Below are 7,662 nucleotides of genomic sequence, written 5' to 3' on the forward strand. Positions count from 1 at the left end.
TTCTAATCTAGGAGTAGTCCAAATTCCATCTATACATTGAATAGTATCCTCTATTATAGCAGATGTGCTTCTATAGTCATCAGAGAAGCACTCAACCTGAGCTTTAAATCCATGATTTATCATTTGACCCTGTTCCTTCTTTAATCCAAGCATAGCCAAGTTTTCTTTGAATTTAAGACCAATTGGAAGATCTGGAAGTGACAAACATTTTCTGTTACATCTAAGACCAGAAGAAGTCTCCCACCTTCCATTGTTGCATGTTAAAGTATCTGGTGATCTTCCTGTTGAAGGAGAATAGTTATTATTTGAACAAGAAATTGAGAATTTGGATCCATGACTCATTGACTTGTAATTATTTGAAGTTCCATACCCTGTTGAGGAGGTGAATACAGATGAAGAAGTGGATTGACTTGAAATAGGTACTACTCTGTACCTACTTGCATCTTGTAGATACTGATGATTAATAGAACATGGTTCAGAAGGTAAGTCTTTATTTAAGTAAGAAAACCCTATTGAATTCATCCATGGCAATTCAGGAGCTGTGGAATTAGAAATACCTAAAGAGGAAATAGGCTCTGAAACAACTTCAAACACTTTAACTCTACATTCTTCGCCATTTGAATCCCCAAGTTCATAACAAAAATCTAATCCCCATTTTCTTTGTAACTTATTCATTTGTCCTTCTAATAGCAACCTCTCATCTATATCAATCAGCTCAGTTGATCCTGTATCAATTACTATGTCCACCAAAAACTTAAATTCTTTGTGGTCTGCACTCGAATAAGGAACATTGTTAGTAAAGAATACCTTTTTAATATCAGAATCCAAAATTCCAAGACTTCTACTAACTATTCTTGAAACTGCCAAGGGAGTCTGAGGGTCATCAGACAGGCCTAAATCTGGATGGTCCAGAGCCAAAGTCATCCTTGTTTGTATTCTTGGAAGGCCATCTGAGCATGTTCTATCTAAACTCATACCACACATTTGCTCAAGTCGCGAAATGGACCACATTGAATTCAAAGATGAGGAAAATGGCTCTCCTGAAATTGAAGATCCTCCTCCATGTCGTTGGTCATCTAATAACTGTGTTAGAGATTGATACAAATCGACAGCAACTGAAGTACAACAACCTAAAGTTTCTGCCAAAATGGAGTATCTTGCTCTGCATGTCGTGGAACATGTTCCTCCTTGTCTTGTTCCGCTTGACTTTGAGGATGATCCTGCAAGACATCCCTTAAAAAGATCCTCCAAAGGCTGATAAATTTCAGGATACATTGAAGAAGATTGGCAGTCTCCTCTATCCCAGTTACAGGCTTCATTAAAACATTGTAAATCACACATTCCATCTCCAACATAATAACTAAAGCATCCATTGCTACAATAATTTTCCATTTTATGTGCTTGAAATCCAATAATTGAGTTATCCTTGTTGATTTCTCTGCTTAAATGAGAATTTCTGCTAAAATTTTCAAATTCTGATGCATTAATTTCCACTCCTCCTTCATTTTGATCTTGTAATCCAAATCCAGAAACATTTCTTTTCTCTCCTTTAGTTAAGTTTGTATTTTTTGTTTGAGTTTCTTTTCCAAAATTCTGTTTATGAGAGAGAGAAGCCTCCAAGGCAAAAGATGCACCTGCAAATAATAATGGTCCACAAGATTGTCCTTTTGAGTTCTTTACACAAAAATGTCTGGAATAATGTCTAAGCAGAAGCCCTAAAGATTCAGATTGTGGATCTAATGCTAGTTGTCCGAATCTTTGTAGTGAAGATCCAAGTCGTCCAGCTACAATCATAAAACACTTTGAATGGCATGGATTCAATAAAAGAGTCTTGCTCTTGATAGGATTTCTCTCCAACAATATTGATAAAGATTCCTGACAGTGAGTCCCACTTGACGTACTTGTACAAAGTAGATCAAGCCAGCTTTCATTAGATTCCTCTAATAAAACCTCCAAATTAGAATATGTACTACTGTTTGGTGATGATCCTGGTACTCCTTCAGACTCTATATTACCAGTATTTGTTCCCATAGAGGATATGATTGGTCTATTACTTCCTGTAAAAAAGTCAGATTTCTTCAAAGGTGAGCTTGGAAGAGGATATCCCCATGCTGTATGGAGCTGTGTAACTGCATCAAAATACCTCAAATGACTTCTATAGCAGCTTTCTGGACGGCATCTTGATTTAAATATATCAAATGCTGCTGAAACAAATTCTTGAGAATCCATTCCAATAGAAATAGTTTCTTTGATACTACTAAAACAGTATTCTCTGCCGGTTTCCTTTCCCAGTTTTGTATAGCCTGATAAGTCACTTTTGTTGTTTTCTCCTTGATTCTCAGAGTTAGAACTTGAACCAGAATCCAATAGTGATCCGGATTTTGGACTCGAATCTGAATTAGAGTCAGAGATTGAATTTATTCTCGAGTCAAGATTTGCTCCAATATCCTGTATTCCATTTTCTTTCTCTAATCCTTCTTTTTGAGCCTCACTAATTTTAGTTGTGTAACACCAAGAATCAATGAGTTGTTGAGCAAACTCAATTGTATTACATAATGGTCCCTTACGATTTTTGTATCTATTAATTACCTCTTGAAAACGAAGGAAACAAGAAGTTCTTCCTGAGCTTGTACCTCTACAGAAAAGATCCATCTGAATTTTATCAGGTACCCTATCATAAATCAAAGATCCACAGCCTTCATTGATAAGAACTGTTCTGAAATCTTGAGGTAAACCACAGCATGAATTTTCTGGATCAGAATAACCAGATGTTCTACCTTTAACAGAATATGAAAATTGATTTGTAGATGATAATGAAATTGGAGATGAAGACGAAATGCCCTTTCCTCCACATGCCAAGTAAGCATTTTGAAGATAATGAATAGGTCTTTTCAAAAAGACTATTTCTTTAGCTCCAAAACGGGAGCTTCTAATCAAAGGCATGGATACCCCACTTGTATAAAATAAGTTTCTGGCTTCCTCATCCATACCAACTCCTTTTTGTCCAGAATAGAACTTATCCCAGTCTGACTTGAGTATTCTTATCATTCTATGTCTTTTAAACTTACTCTTCATATTCCTGTCAGCTGTATCATCTGATGCTAATCTGGAATTAGATACTACCGCTTGTTGAGAGTCCCAACTCCTAATATCAAACTCTTTTGGAGCTAATCGAACCCCTCTTGAAGCAAACTGAGTCTTTAATGTCGCTACAAACCTTTTTGAAATGTTTTTGTCCTTTAAAGCTGCCTCGAATGATGATTCCCTTCCTCTAGATGAAGATAGGAAGAAACCCACGTCAAATAATATATATAGAGATCCTAGGCCTGATTTTCCTATTGCTTGACTGTTATTCTGTCTACTCCGTCTGCTTTCTGAATTATTTGCTTGAACTCCAGATACCTTGCTATCTTTTTCTTTCTCCTCTTCATCTTCTTCCTGTTCGTTATCCTCGTTTCTTAAATTGTTCAAAACTTCTAAGAACTCTTGGCAATTATCACATGTTACCGGGCATGCAATTGAGACTTTAATATCAGCAGAAACTCCGTCAGGAATACTCCTATTAAACTGTTTTGCAAGTTCTTCTAAAGTTTTGGAGCAAAATGGTTTAAGCATTGAACAATTAATTCCAAATGATTTCAATTGGTGATTCTGATCCTCACATTTGATATCTTGTTGTCCATCTCCTAAAATATTTTCAAATCTGGTTGTACTAATTGCTTCTATTCTTAACCCATTTGGTTGATATACTGGAAGAGTCGAGTACAAGGCCGTATAAATAGAAGATACTGCAGTAAAATCTAAATCTGATGCTTCTTCTATTTCCATTTCCACCTGCATTACTTCAACATGTGGTTCTTCACACTTGAATGTTTCTGGTAATATATATATACTGCTTTTTGCATCACAAATAGCTTCTACTGAATCTTGTTTATCTGAAGATGAGTATCCTGAACTACATGAAACTATTAACTTGCTTCCTCCTATTGCTGAATGAGTCTCCTTATTTTTTTCTTGGTTTAATAAAATTCCGGTTACTTCAGTTTCTAATCCACCTTCTTGTGTAATAGAGGTTTTGAAATCCAACAAATAGCCGTTACCCCAATGTTTTGTAGATTTTATTGAACAGAAAGATTCTGAAGATCTATTATCCATTAATTGATCAGTTCCTAACCCTCCTTGAGATGGACTACAATAATTACAAGATCTTGCACATACGTCACTTAATAGAAGATATTCTTTCTCATCCCCAAATCTCTCAGCCAAAGAAAAACTAACTTGCAATAAAGGCATATCGCACCCATATCCTTGAATGCTTGCTGTTTCTATTGCAATCCTACATTCTCCAGGTTGTAGCCTAGAATCATCATCACATTCACTTCTACATCTTCCACAAGATCTTGGACAGTGATCATAAACCTTTCTATTCATACTGAATGTTGAAGATTTTCTGTTATCTCTAAGGACTGTTCTTTCTGAAAGTGACTCATTGCAAACTTCTGAAAGATTGACCGAAAAGTTCATAATATCTCTACACCTTCCTGTTACGTAAGAGATGTATACGTCATCCTTACATACCCTGTTTTCCGGATGATCTTTTTCATCTTTCTCCTTTCCTATAGACTTTTTGTCATTACTAAAAGCTTCACATAGGCCACATGAATCTGCACATGCATGTCTTAGTAAAGTATTTTTAGGAATATCATCAGGTATAGAAGAGCCTGGAAGGTCTTTTAACAAAGTAGAACAGTCAAAAATAGATGTGATTTGTTCGCAGCTAAAACCAGAAAGCTCCTCCACCTGGGGATCATCTCTACACTCTTGACCCTTTTCCTTTAACATTGAAAAGAACTCTCTGTCTAAATCTGATCCTTTGTAGCTGCCATTTCTTTCGTCTGAACCTCTATTTTCCTTAATTATACCATTAGAATCAATTTCATATCCCTCTTTTCTTCCACCAGAACTCTCATTATCTTTTCCTTGAATTTCCTTATCGTCTTCTTCGCTTTTAACTCCTTTACAGTCTCCATCATCAAAGTTACAAGCCTCATTATTGCAAGCCTTATCACAAACAGTATTCCCTTTAAACCACTCAGGACATCCAGCAGAGCATTCCTTACATTTGTTGCAAGTTGAAGGACATACCCTCCAAATTGGAGTCCCATCAGGAAGCCCATAAGTTTTTGCTCCTGGAATTGACGCATTACACATAGAAGATAAGTTCTTACAACTAATTCCTTTCTTTGCTACTTCCGGTTGGTCTTCACAATATCTTTTCTCATTGAAGATTATGGTATAAGGCCTTTCTGTTTTAATATCTGCATTTTTATTTGTTTGGTCATTCTTTCCAATACCAGTAATCCTATCATCATCCTTCTTATTGGAGCAGTTCTTACACGTTAGCTTACATAATTCTTTTAATTTAGTACCAGGCTTTATTCGATCTGGGAGCTTAGTTCCAGTTTGGATAATCTTCTCCAAATTAATACTACATCCAAAGCTTGTTTTAAGCTCTTCACAGCTTCTATTAAACACTTCAAATATGATTGGGTTATCCTTACAGCTGTTCTTTCCAGAGTTATTATTTTTGCTAGAACTTGAATTTTGATACGAATTTGAAGTAGAACCTGAAGAAATATCGGAATCTTTTGGACTCTTTATGGGTAATTTTGGATTTCTAGTTATATTGTCATCAGAGCAATCCCCACCATCAAATTGGCATTCTGGATTCTGACAGTTGACATCGCAGTAACCATTCTTAATAAACCATTTTGGGCATCCAGGAGCACATTCCTCACAAATACCACATGTCTTTGGGCAAACCTGGCTAATGGTTGAAGAGTGAGATAGCCCTGCCTCTAATGAGGAGGCTGAAAGAGGTAGTTTAAGCTGACAAGTTTGCTTAAGTGCCTTACAACTTGCGAGAGAGTCTATCAACTCAGGAATATCTGTACAGTTTCTAAACTTTCCTGCAAAATATGTAACTGCACCTTCTGGAATAACTATATTTCTAGTAAATTCTCTGGAATCTTCATCTTCCTGGTCATCTTTAATGTTATTCTTTTCATGGTCATTTCTATTTTTATACTCACTCTCAATATCACTATTTCTCTCACTATCTTTTCCTTGAATTTCCCTATCATCTTGTTCGCTTTTAACTCCTTTACAGTCTCCATCGTCAAAGTTACAAGCCTCATTATTGCAAGCCTTATCACAAACAGTATTTCCTTTAAACCACTCAGGACATCCAGCGGAGCATTCCTTACATTTATTACAAGTTGAAGGACAGATTTGCCAAACAAAACTATTCTCTGGCAATCCATAATTTTGAGGATTAGGAATATTAATATCACACATTGTTGATAAAGTTTCGCAAAGTATTCCCTGTTCCTTAACTTCTGGTTGGTCCTCACAAAACCTCTTTTTCCCCATTACATAAGTGTAAGGCTTCTCTTGGAGATTCCTTCCAAAATCAGGAACTTCATCAGAAGCCTTAAAGTCTATGACTCGAGAATTCAAGTTTGAATTTGAATATACTTGAGAAAGAAACCTTAAAGGCCTATTGAAAGAAGCCTTAACTATCTCAGAGTCTGTAGTGGAATTGCTACTTGTTAAATTACTATTAATAGAGTTGGGGTTCTTTACACAGACCAACTTAAGCTCCACAAATTCTTGAATGATTTTCTGTTGGGAAATATCAACCAAACTCCATAATCTATACTTTTCAAATGAAGGGTCTCCAAACTCTGGGTAAAATGAATCTATAGAAATTAAGTAAAGAGTTCCAACTGGACCCAATATAATCCTCTGATGATCTCCAGTAATAAATATGGGTTCTCCAATATCTCTATACATAATATATGTGTATGAATGACTTAAATCCCTCTTATATAGAGTATTAACCGTTCCAATCATCTGAGGAGCTTCTTGTGCCATCAAATATGGACATTCATCTTCTTCACAAGTGGGGATTCTTGGGATACCATCTCCATCAACGTAAAGTAAAGGAACACCTTTTGGTTCAATAAGCTGAATAAATCCACTTTCTTTGCATTGGTATTTAAAATAGGGAATAGCTGTGTACTTTCTGAACCTCTTTCCTTTATCACATCTAATGTAAACTGTATCGCCTTTCTTGTATTCTCTAATAGTATTGCTACCATCATTTCCATGACGTTCATTATTATAATCTTCTTGGGAAAATTCCATTTCTTGGGCCTGCATCTGAGCCTGGTTACCTGCAAAGCCATAATTACTAGATTTTCCAGAGGAACTATTTAGACTACTCTGAGAAGTAAAATTTTCCAATACAACAAGGCTATTATCACTACTATCCTTCAGAATGTTCTGAGCTTCCTTTTTTCCGGAATTTGAGGTTCCTCCAATTTCGAGAAAATCACTTCCGTTTCCTTTTCTTCCCTGATCTTCTTTTTTTGACAAAAATAGAAAAGCCTCTGGAAGCTTTGGAAGGATACAAGAAGCCTTTTGAGAGCTGTTCTTCTCGCAGTCCCCATCGTCAAACCTGCATGCTGCGTTATTGCATGCAGGATCACAACTCAAGTTCCCTACATCTCTTAATTGGCATCCTGGAGCACATTCAACACACATTCCACAAGTTGCTGGACATCCATCCATAATTCTTGCTTCTGGTGGGCGATCATC

This window comes from Cryptosporidium hominis, assembly GCF_000006425.1.
Source record: "Cryptosporidium hominis TU502 chromosome 5 CHRO015005, whole genome shotgun sequence".
In the NCBI taxonomy this organism is placed as follows: Eukaryota; Apicomplexa; class Conoidasida; order Eucoccidiorida; family Cryptosporidiidae; genus Cryptosporidium; species Cryptosporidium hominis.